This window comes from Larus michahellis, chromosome 1, assembly GCF_964199755.1.
Source record: "Larus michahellis chromosome 1, bLarMic1.1, whole genome shotgun sequence".
Classification (NCBI taxonomy): Eukaryota; Metazoa; Chordata; class Aves; order Charadriiformes; family Laridae; genus Larus; species Larus michahellis.
The window spans coordinates 139,018,262-139,031,131 of NC_133896.1; positions in this window are offsets into that span (position 1 = coordinate 139,018,262).

A 12,870-nucleotide genomic window follows, 5' to 3' on the forward strand; every position below is an offset into this window, starting at 1 on the left:
ACGATGTCCATACCTGACTGCTGCAGCATTTGTAGCTCCCCGTGTAAAGGCTCGTAGGTGTTTCTTTAGGCACTGACAGAATCAGGTCTTGGAGCTTTCTTTGGAAAATGCTGGAACGTGCTAGTACCAGCTAGGATCTACGCCTGCCTCAAGTTGCCAGAAGGCAGGTATGCCACCATCAAGTGTAAGCAGACTAGAGGCATTGTAAGACAAAACAATTACCACAGTTATATGAAAGTGTTCTAAAAATCTCAACTTTGTGCAAAATACAATATTGGAATGAAATACCAGAAAAGGCTATAGGGATACTGACTTGTAACAAGCTTGTGCCAGCTGATAGACCTGTACCCCATCAAGCATGAAGGCTCTTCCCCTGCCCTTTAACCACTGTTAGAGAGATGTATTTGCCAAAGCACTGTTGAAAAGAAGTTTGAACCTATGATCCACGCCTGAAGCCTCGATGACATCAACACCAAAGATTAGAATGGACTTCAGTGGTACAAAAGGGACCTGCCACAGGATGCCTCAAGATCTGTGACTAAGAACATATCCTTTAAGGTGAGAATTTACCATTAACAAATGCTCATGCCAGGAATGACTCATCATGTACATGGCTCAAGTAACAGTTAAAAATCACACTTCGATAACTTTTTTACATCTCTAAGTTCACACCATCATGACTAGCTTCCACTTCAGCCTTCTACCTTTTGTGGAAAAGTGTCCTGACAAGACACTGTACAGCCAACTTAGAAAGTAAAAGGATTTGAGAGTGCCAAACACAAACAAATCTGCTGATGCGGAGTGCTGCATCTCTGCGCTTCAAACACTGCCAGAGAAACACAAGAGCAACCATCAGTAGACAAGGACCATTCAGGTACATCCAGGGGAAGGCCCATGCTCACATGCTCAACATTCAAGACAGACCCATGTTTCTTCACTTTGGAAGGTGCTGAAGGCTATATTCCATCCAAAACAACACTTAACTCCCTGTATCTTTCTGTTAGAAGAGTCTAGTGGGTTCTCATGGTATCCCTGAAGCTGACAAACCATCCATCCCCAAAGCGAGTTAGAGGTGGTGCTGTGCTCTGCCATGTGTCCATCTCATAATCATTGCAGCACACAGGGAGAAGATGAACTTTGTTTGTCATTGGAACTATCGTTTCAATTGACTGACAAGGCTGGTAAGTGCTTAATCAAAAAGACTGCTTTACAAAGGAGCTGTCAAGGTTTCCTGCAACTCATCATTTACAAGAATGAAAATTAGCATTAGCTTTTTGTTTCATGTTGGTATAAAGCCAAAGGCTTCTCTGATATCTGTAGAGATGTAGCTCTTGTGATAACAGTGGCTATGGAAGCACAGAACCAGTATTTTTCCGGTATTTGCATTTTGTCTATACAGCACTGATTTTAATCATAAAATTCACTGCAGTGAGAAGCAAAACCTAAACCCAAAGCATCATATTTTTGTCTTTAGCCACGTGCCTTTGCTTTTGTTTGTAAATTATGTTTAGACCCACCTTAACTTCCTCCATATGCTGCTTGGGAGGGGTGGCTGACACACCAAAAGGCCGTGCCGCCATACAGAGAGACCTGGACAGGTTGGAGAGTTGGGCAAAGAGGAACCTTATGAAATTCAACAAGGGCAAGTGTAGGGTGCTGCACCTGGGGAGGAATAACCCCATGCACCAGTACAGGTTGGGGGCTGACCTGCTGGAGAGCAGCTTGGTGGAAAGAGACCTGGGAGTCCTGGTGGGCAACAGGATGACCATGAGCCAGCACTGTGCCCTTGTGGCCAAGAAGGCCAGTGGCATCCTGGGGTGCATCAAGAAGAGTGGGGCCAGCAGGTCGAGGGAGGTCATCCTCCCCCTCTACTCTGCCCTGGTGAGGCCACATCTGGAGTACTGTGTCCAGTTCTGGGCTCCCTGGTTCAAGAAGGACAGGGAACTGCTGGAGAGGGTGCAGCAAAGGGCTACCAAGGTGATGAGGGGATTGGAACGCCTCTCTTATGAAGAAAGGCTGAGGGATTTGGGTCTCTTCAGTCTGGAAAAGAGATGATTGAGGGGGGACCTTATCAACACTTCTAAATACTTAAAGGGTGGGTGTCAGGAGGATGGGGACAGGCTCTTTTCAGTGGTGCCAGTGACAGGACAAGGGGTAATGGGCACAAACTTGAGCATAGGAAGTTCCACCTAAACATGAGCAGAAACTTCTTTACCCTGAGGGTGGCAGAGCACTGTCACAGGCTGCCCAGAAAGGTGGTGGAGTCTCCGTCTCTGGAGACATTCCAAACCCGCCTGGATGCGTTCCTGTGTAACCTGCTGTGGGTGACCCTGCTCTGGCAGGGGGGTTGGACTGGATGATCTCCAGAGGTCCCTTCCAACCCCTACCATTCTGTGATTCTGTGATTCTGTGCCAACAGCTACGTTCAGATGAGAATCCGATCCTGGGCTTACAGAAGTCAGCATAACAATTATGCACATTAAGATAATGTAATGAAAAAGATTTAAATGCTTAGCAGGAGTGAAATCAGCATGAATCCCTCTTTTCAGTGAAGAGGGTTCAGGCAAGGCTAGGTAAGGCACAGCTCTAGCTCACTGCAGTGCCCACGCTGGAGGTAATGGCAGGGGCTGGGATGCTTTCAGAAGTGTCGTGATGTCTTGACTCTGAAAAAGAGAGTATGTTAACCCTGTTTTTTTCACTGAAAGTAATGCTGGCCTGTCACTTTGCAAACTTCAGCCTTCCTCTTGTATTTCCCCATCACCTTTTTTTCAGTTGTCTCCCTGCCCACTTCCCCAGGCACAGCAACTTGCCTTTTCTCAAAAAACATTTTGCCTTGCTTGAGAAGACTCCACTTGTCCTTCTCCACAGTTTTTTTTTTAAGCTTTATTTTCACATGGTAGCTAGAAGAAATCTGCTAAAGAGTCAGTGTTGCTGGAAAGAGCCAAAAGGACTGCTTTACACGGAATTTCTGTCGCCTGTGTGATTGTACACCCAGCTGGTTCCCCGATCTCCCCTCCCAGTCACCGACCAGTGGCTCACCAACTTTGATGTTTGCGATCCATACCTGCGTGTACGCATACACTGTACATAAAGCATCAAGGCCCTGCTACAGAAAGCAAAGAGAAGACAACACATTAAATTAATAAGGGTACATTATAGGGTTTTAAAACATTAATGAGTGCTGGTTCAGCTCCTGCTCTTTGCAGTAAAAGAAGGCTTGCTGTGTGAGCAGCAGAGCAGCACAGGTTTGAGCAGGTGAACATAGGCTTTTATAGAGTTGCCTTTGTGCTCTGAAAAAAGACTTAGGTGCCTTGGTAGGGTTCGAGAGACTTTTTAAGACTGATCTGCCACTACAGCCTTGGACTCGGAGGGGCTTGTTAACAGGCTACGTTAAATGAGATTAGATTGAACAAATAGGAGGCGTTTCTTTTCCACAGAGAACAATTTATCTCCAATGTCGGAAAGGTTTCAGCTCAAATTTAACAACTGCTGACACACAAAAACTCAGCTGTAACAACGTTTCAGTTGGTCCTTCCTGCATAAACTCATTTATGTTCCTGGAAAAGTTCTATGGGTTGGGCAGGCTTTGGAGAACGTCATTGCAATAAGTTATCCTGGGCTGGCAAGACAGCAGGGAGAGCACATTTTTCTGTCAGCAAACATTTGTTTGTTTTCCCCAACTCCATATGCTATATTTCCATTTTCAGTGCAAGAGAATGTATTTGTAGGTCCTCTTCCTTAATTTGAATTTGATAGTTCTTTCTAAGATCTGTTTGTGTGACTATACAGTGACTTCTTGTCAGGTCTGTTCCCTTCTTCCACAAAAGCTGCAGTCCCAAGTTTACTGGAGTCTCTCTTGGAGTTTTAACAGACTCAGGAACAGTTACTACTAATAAATTCAAACTGATAATAAAGAAAATAATAATCTGCCTAAATCAAAAGCCAATATTCTCTGCTCCAGCAGGACTAGCAGGCAATTGAGGTTACACAATACTTTGCAGGACTGTGCCTTACATTAAAAGGGTGTGGGGAAGGCATAAGGATCAGTTCTAAATCGTATTAATTAAACTGAATTGACTAAGTGGCTTGAAGGACCCTTAGCCACATTAGACCAGCTCTGAATGGGAGTGCAGCTAATCCTCCTAATATAAATATAATACAGGAAAAGAAGCTTCATTCACTCCATTGCCTGGTAAGTGCCTTTAAACCTGTGACAGAAAACTTAATAAAACCCAATAATCTGAGGAGCTACGAGGTAGAGATTTGAAGTATTTTCTCAATTAATATCTTAATAAACCCCTAAGTCTGCAGGAAACATCGCAAAAATGTGTTTTCCCAGTAGAGAGTCTGCAGGATGTCCCATGCGTATGGAAACACATGTGACTTGTTAAATCAATGTTAACATCAGACACCATGCAGCAGAAACAAAGAAAAGCACAGAAAAGTGGGGAGAGGCAGTAGTTCTGCTCTGGAACATTTCTACTACCTGCAAGTAATGTAAGGCAGCATAAGGCAATTTTTTCTACGTATTGCATGATGAAGCTGTTCAAGAATTGCTGATGCATGCTACCATACAGAGGTACAAGACTTTGCTAAGGTTAATTAATAGCCAATTTAGTATCATTTTAGAAGATGCGATCTGGCATTAATATCAGATGCCTCATTTAAATTTTAAAGCTATTCAGATAATTTCTCATACACCAGGATTTTTGAAAATATCAGTGGGCATTCATGGAATCATAGAATCTTAGAATCTTCATGGTTGGAAAGGACCTTTGAGATCATCGAGTCCAACCATACACACACAAAAAAACCCCAAACCCCTACAATCTCTGCCACTAGAGCATGCCCTGAAGTGCCACATCTAGACATTTCTTAAACACCTCTAGGGATGGTGACTCAGCCACCTCCCTGGGCAGGCTGTTCCAGTGCCTGACCACTCTTTCAGGAAAGTAATTCTTCCTAATGTCTAATCTAAACCTCCCCTGCCGCAGCTTCATACCATTTCCTCTGGTCCTGTCATTATTCACCTGGGAGAAGAGGCCAACACCCACCTCTCTCCAACCTCCTTTCAGGTAGCTGTAGAGGGCAATGAGGTCTCCCCTCAGCCTCCTCTTCTCCAAGCTAAACATGCCCAGCTCCCTCAGCCTCTCCTCATATGACCTGGTCTCCAGACCCCTCACCAGCCTGGTAGCTCTCCTCTGGACACGCTCCAGCACTTCAATGTCCCTCTTGTCCAGAGGGGCCCAGAACTGAACACAGTACTTGAGGTGAGGCCTCACCAGTGCCGAGTACTCAGATCTGTTTAAAAATCCCAGTCTTAAAAGCTATGCAAAGATACTTAGCTATTTCTTAATTCTTTCATGTGCACAATTCATGAGATTGCTGATGTGCCAGCACAATTCGTACCAGCCCTGTCTGCCTGAGCAGAGAGAAACCAGACTGCAGACGTGTAGAATTTGCAATCTCCAGGCACTTCAACATGTGCAGTGCTATGAGAAATCTTGCAACACTTTTCTCCACACTACAGGTTTTCCAAGGAGCGCCAGGGACTTTCCAATATGTGCAAAAAATGCTACATTAAGACCAAAGCAACAAATTGAATGGAAGTATATTGGACTCCATACGTTTTAATAGCAAATTCACAGTGAAAGGTCTGAGTTTTGATACCCATACTGTCTGAAAATACCTACTCAAATGCAGTATTCTGCTTATTTTGTGGTGTTTATTATTATAATACACTGATCACTTGCACAAAAATGCAATATAAGAAGCAGTTTTGTATACTAATATATAACAGGACTGTAACCAACAGGATGGAAAAAGAAATTCAAGCTTTAAATGGTGGATAGCCCAAATGTGTAAAGAGAACTCCTTCAATAAACAGCCCTTTGTCAGTTACCTATACTGTTTAAGCTTTAAATAATATTATTAATAGTAAGTCAAACATGGAACAAAGTGTGAGCAGCAATATAAATCTGAATCAAACAATGCCAAGCAGAAGAAACAGAAGTATGACAGGTTCAAACAAACAGCATCTGTTAGTATGACAGTCTGCCTCCTGCAGCACTCTTACGCGCCTGATGTCTGCGTCCAGCTCGCAATGTTGTTTGTAATGAGGATGGAAAAGATGTAAAAGGCTTGGTGGGATGGATTGATGACCTCAAATACAGTAATGCTCAATAAGACCACCATCTTTTTCAAGCTGCAATTGGTGCTTGGAGGGTCAAAACTGTTGTCTAACAGACGTTCAAAGTGGTATGGATGTTAAAGCAACTCAGAGTTTCTTTCCAGTGAGCCAGTCACAAAGACTGCTGATGCCAACGTAGCACAGGAGAGCTTCCGTAACATGCCTTTGTGTTTTTCCTTTAATTAATCAACCTAATGCAGCTGAGTTTTACAGCCAATAATTGTTAGGCACATTCAATTATTCTAGCACAATTGCACTGAGCCTTTTGTTTTTACAGGCGACACCGACTGCAGCTTTTCATTGCTCGCTCTGTCTGTGGCCTCCTCTGTCCCCTGCTCCATCTGCAGCCCCCTCGCACTACATCTGCATCTCCATTGCTGCTGCCCGTCAGTGGCGGCAGAAATGGGAGTGCTAGAAATTTAAAAAACCTCTGCCAAGTCTTTGCACATCTGTTGTCAGTCCAGTGTTGCAAACTGGATCTAGGATGAGGATTCTCATCAGGAAAAAGAGAATTTCTGGGGATTTTTTTTCGTGACACTGCCTCTGACATTGCCTATTTGGTCGCTGGAAGATAACCCTTTCTGATACTTGAAAATTGACACAAAAGAAGTGAATAAAAATGCTTATGAAACCTTTGCTTTTTTTTCTAACTAAAAAGCAACAAAAGCCTTCTTATTTTGTCTATCATGCTTTATTAGCTGTAAGCTTTGTGTAACTCAATATTTACTTTTTGATAGAGTGTTCAGTTTGAGTCCATATTTCTGTGGAGGCCATTTGTGAGCATTTTTAAAATCATGGTGTATAAAATTGGAAAACATATAAAAGGCAAAAAAAAAACCCCAACCCAAATGAGAGCACATGCTTTCACATTTTGACTTTTTTCCTCTCTATTTCCTTCTAAATGCTATTTCAAGGGAGCTGAGACATTAACATTTATGCAAATTTTCATTTGATAAGGAAATTACTTTTCAGTGGTTTTCATACCAGATTACACAGCCTCTGGAAAAGAGAAAGCAAAGCATGTTCCAAGTAAAATAAACTGCATTGCCTCTGTACACAGCAATTCAAGACATTTGCATCCCACACAGGTGGCTGAATGCATGCATACATTACTTTACAAAGCAATAAGTAATATTCATAGGAGATACTAAATTTACACACACTTTATGAAATATGTACAGTCTTGTAGTTCATAGCTAAGCTTTTGCACACATGCACTTGGAAACTGGTAGGAAGTGGGTTCAGCTGTCTTCAGAGTGCCAGTGCTGCTGGTTGAGCCGGTCTATGATATAACTGCTTCTCTCTGTCATAATTTTTATAAATCACAAATACTGTGTGGTCTCTTTAAGATATTTTTAAACAACATGTTACAGTAACGGATCGTCATGCTTCCTGAATCAACTCCTGGATCACTCTAGACTGCCAGCAACTGGTCTTGAATGCACATTCATAACGACTAGAAGCGCACAATGATTTCTCCTCCAGGAGCAACCAACTGAAACGGAAATGCGCTTCTGGAGTTTAGTGCTCCCCTATCTTTCACAGGGCTCTGCTTTTTGGAAATGAGCTGGGTTCTGCTTGGACATTTCTAACTGCTGAGTGAGGGAAGTGTTTCCAAGTCGTAAAATTAGAGTTTTTCTCAACCGAGACTCTGTCCCTCAGATAGTACAGCACAGCTTACCTCTTCCCTGCAATGCAACACAACACTTACTTTCCCAAAGAACACCACATTTCCTTATGTTGTCCCTACAGGTTGCCCCTGTCATGGCGGATATATTAGTGTGTATCAGACCAAGGGCTGTGACTAGCCATTGCTCCTGCTCTTCACTTTCAACCTCTGGCATAGATAGCAAAAGTTTAAGCACTGTAGGCATGAGTTTGGCCTGAAAATTTTCTGGATTTGCTATTGTCGTCTCCTGAATGAGTCTATGGCAATGAGACATTTTTCTTCTGATTTTTCCTCCTATTCAGTCTGCTACATGAGTAGCCACATGGCACAGGGGAGACAGGCCATGGCTCTGTTAGACTTGTGGTATCACAAGGCTTGAGCAAGGTATCTAGAATCATCCCAAAGTGTGACTGTGGCCATTAGGAGTGTATTCACAGCAAGTTCCCTCTCTCAGGGAAGTTAGACAGCCCCAGAGGGCCATCCAAATGAGCAAAGGCCTGAGCCACCGTTTGAAGATGTCTTCTATGTGCCTCAGTAAGGTGACTTATGAGGAGTAAAACCCCCTTTACCCTTGTTAAATCATCTTAACAGCCTGCCTAACATGGCATCAGGTGGTGGTGACAGTGCTGCAGGCAGCAGTTAGTAAGAATAGAAGAATGGGATATCACATGCGCCCTTCTGCTGGCCAACAAGGAGGCAGGGCAGGCCAGTGAGGGGCCCTGGGCTGAGACTCAGGAGAGGTGTGGTGTGACTTGGCTGGACAGACATCAGCCATTTAGAAGTTAGGCATCTATCCTACGCTGGTCATTTAGAGTTGGTCTGGGTGGTGAGAGATGGAGCGCTATGTCTGATGCAAAGGGAGGTGTCCAAAACTGGAGGTATGTTGTGCACTAGATGTGCCAATCCATCTCCATGGATGGCAGCTTGATCAGGTTGGGTCCCTGATTTTACAGAGCAACAGATAGAATAAAGGCACCCCACCCCTGAGGACTATGCTCAACTTTGTTGCTGACCTCCAGGGCCAGTAGGCCATCCATTTCTACCTGCTTTGGTTTGGATTTAGGCCAGTCATAAAACACAGATAGAAACATGTTTTTTTTTCAAAATTCCTTGAACCCTTTGGACAAGAAGACTTGTTCAGTGGGCAGGTGTTATAATCATCCTTCTCTGCCCCACAGTGCAGAGATTGGTGTCAAGTCCATCACCCACTAAAAAGCAGCTGCGGGGAGACGGTGGTGTGAGCGACAGTAATACTCTGTCTTGACTCTGGAGCTGGAAGTGCTGACACAAAGCCAAGGTCCATCCACTCCAAAGCAACATGCTGGATGGACCTAAGGGACTGACTTGCCTTGAAAACACAGAGCAGCACTTACAAAGAGATGTTCAGCGTAAAGCAGGCATTTTACCATTAAGTGTAATTGATTTACGTTAAGATAGATTAAATCCTTTATTTCAAAAGAATTCTATGATCAATTCTCTTAATTCATATCCACTTATGGTAAAATAGTCAAGCTAATCACAGAAATAATTTGAAGTAGCTATTTCCATAAACAAGCAATTAGGCATTTTTAAAATGAGTTGTGGATGTGATTTTAATATAAAATTAGATATCGTCTTCATTGATAATCTTAGCATTAAGTAGAGTGCTATTCAGTGTCTATTCTTAAAAGATTTTGCAATTGCAGTGATAGCTTATTATGAAGTGCAAGGCAGACACACAAACACTCATCCAGCCGGCCAGCAGTGATGGACTTTCCAAGGGGGCAATCTGACCAAAGGGACTCTTTCATCCCTTTTGTGGCATGACCTACACATTCACCCTACCTGCGTGAGGACCCATGGATCAAGTGTGAATCCACATCCAGCTCCACCAGTTTGAAACTGCCGAGCCTTTCAAGGTGGCCTGTGCAATTAAACTTCAGGCTTCCTAGGCAAACTATTACAGAGAAGAAATAAGTTTCAGGAAATCTGTAACCTGGACCCAAGTTAACAACACTTGGGGTGCCTGAAGCATGATTTGGAGATGTGTAGTGCCTCCCCTTCCAGGGATCCGGCGGGATGCTGTGCCTACCTCCCGCATATGCCAGCTCTCCTCCCGCCCAGCTGCTTACAGCCCCAGCTGTGGGCAGGACAGCAGGGGTAAAACCCTGCCAGCTCTTCTGGGAAGAGAGAGGGGTTAGGGACAAGGTGGTCTTCCCAGAAGAGATGTGTGGGTACACAGCTGGTGCTGGGTTGTTGGCTTTTGGGGGAGCAGCCTGGCTGTGGTGTGTGCATGTGAGCTTCGTAGCCCACGCGTGAGAAATGCCCTGTGCAAGGGAGGGCTCCAGCAGGAGCAGCTCATCAGGCTCACCATCCTTTTCGGAGACCCTGCTGCAGGCTGGCTGAACTCTCTTGTGAGGAGTGTCTGTAGCTACCCAAGCTAAAATACATTTTACAGTCCAGCAGCAATGTTTCTGTTCCTAAATAAATATCATTTTGCAGAAGACCCAAATCAGCTCTCTCTTTACATCCACATTTTTCAGGCTTAAAAGATAGTAGCGTGTATAAAGATGGTGTCATAAAAACAACAAAAAAATTAAAATGGAGTAAGGATAGTACAAATAGTTCAGTAAAGATGCAGAAAACTTTCAGTTTTGAATAATGCCATCTAGCTATTTCCTTGTCTCCTTGAACTGTTGCCTTCTTCCTCTTGGAAAGGGCAATATAAGAAATCTCTAATGATTTATTGTGAATGATACAGGCCCATCACCTGCCGTGTTTTGCCAGGATGGAGAGGATAAGCTGCTCGGTTATCATCATGGTGCCGAGCACTAACAATGAGCCATGCAGTTAACATTCAGGGGAATTGCTTACTGCTCAGATAAGCAGCACTGAACTTCTTGCCTTTAAAGAAGGCTGAAAAACAGTGGTTTTTTTGTTTGTTTTTTTTTTTTTTTCCCAACTGAATACACACAGATGGCTTTCTGCTGTAAAAAAAATATTGTATTTTGTCAGAAAAATGAGCAAGAAGATGTATTATTTCTGCCAAACCATGCATAAAACTGTAATCTTTCTGGTTTTTAACTATAACATCCATTCCATATAAATCAAGCTAATTGGGAAAATCAGGATTACACATGTCAATAACAGACTTCCTGTTTTTTTGTTAGGTAAATAGAGGCTCTTAGAATTATTTTTTTGTGTGTTTAAAACAAAGAAAAATTCATTACCTCATATATTATTTGGTGGTTTTTTTTCAATAAAATAATTATTTGTGTTCAACCATAAATAAATATTTGTGTTCAATAATACAACCCTTCCTTTCAACCATGTGACACTTTTTCTTGCTTACAACTATTGCTGCCATGCAGCAGAATCACACACCTTTGGTTTTTTATATTTAAACATTTCCTAAAAGGCAGTATTTTGAAACACTGCAACACAAATGCCCCTTGTAGGCAGAGCTGAAGAACTCTGTATGCTTTACATGGTATCAATATTAGAAAGTTTCTATAGTTTTTGATTTTTTGCAGTGATTTTCCAAACTTATGAGAAATCATTTTAGAGCCAAACTGCATTGAATCATACTAAACTAAAGCAAGAACAGCTGAAAGCTGTGATTTACTCACCATCTTCCGCTACATTCAACGGGAGCAAAGGGAATTCGGGAATCCCAGAAAATCCAAATTCCTAATGAAGAACAATATTTTGTCCCAGAAATAACTCAATATGTTCCCGTTAAATATCTGTATTTCACACCAATTCATCTAATAGCAGTTACACTTTTTTAATAACCCTCTGACCTGTAGCACTTCTGACCCAGGATGAAAGCATAGCTGCACTGTAGTAAATAGCAGTACTCCCCCGGTGTACAACATACAGCATCCTGACCCAGAGACCATTTTTCCCCCACCCACACCCTGCAGCTGGTTGAACACGATACAGCTGCCACGGGTTGGACGGGACAGAGCCGACCGAACCCAAAGGGCTACCTAGTTCAAGGGGAATTTCACGCATTTCCAGTTTTGGAGGTGTCCATGTGGACCACAACCGGAAAATTCCTCAGCCTCCCAGGAGGCAGGCATTTCAGGGACGCTGTCTTTCGGAGCCCTGAAACCCAGTGTTTCCCAAACAATGTGGTCTGAGACGCCACCGGTGCTGGTGGAAAGAGCTGAGCCGAGAACCGGGGCGCAGAGCCAGCCCAGGGTCACAGCCGGGGCCTCTCCCCACCAAGGACAGCAAAGCTTCCCAGGACCGGGCAGTACCCCAGCCTGTGGCTCTGGCGTCACCTGCCAGGGCAGGGTTTTTTTCTTGGGGACTTTGAAAATTTATCAAACACACGAAACGCTGCAGACAACGCTCCAGGTTGAAAGAATCGGCGCCGCGGCTGTGCCAGCTAACACCGAGATAGCTCTAGATAAGGGATTAGACTGCTGCAGCAGTGTAAAGTACATCGTGTTTTTGAAAACCAAGGTAATGAGACAAGGAGCGAGAAACAAAAAAACAATTACAGCTACAACTATTTCAATTACATGCTGGGTTGTTTCAGAAAACTTTCTTGAATCTTCCTTCCCTGACCTCAACTGCCGCATTGAATTTTTTCATTATTTTAATACAAAGATGAAATAGAAACAATTCCAATCTCGGATTTGCTTTTTATATGGTATTTAAAAATGAGTGCAAGTTTGTGAAATACATTCCAAAATACTTTTTGCAAAGAACCTTCTTTCAATGGATTTTTTTTTTCACAGAACCACTTAATTTTCCTAAAGATATTAAATGGGAGGGCAGGGATCTGAATAAAATGAAGAACATTAATGAAAATTTGCATCTCATTTGAAAAGGCTTGGTCTAAGTTGCTAAAAATTAAAAGAAGTTGTAAGTATCTTAGATTCTTATGAAAGGATTGCAATTGGCATGGAACTCCCCCTAAATTTTTGCCTGTCGTCTCCGAGAAAACAAGGACAAAAGGAATACCGAGCAAATTAAGCAATGGTGAGGCTGTGACACATATGGACACCTGCAGATGCAT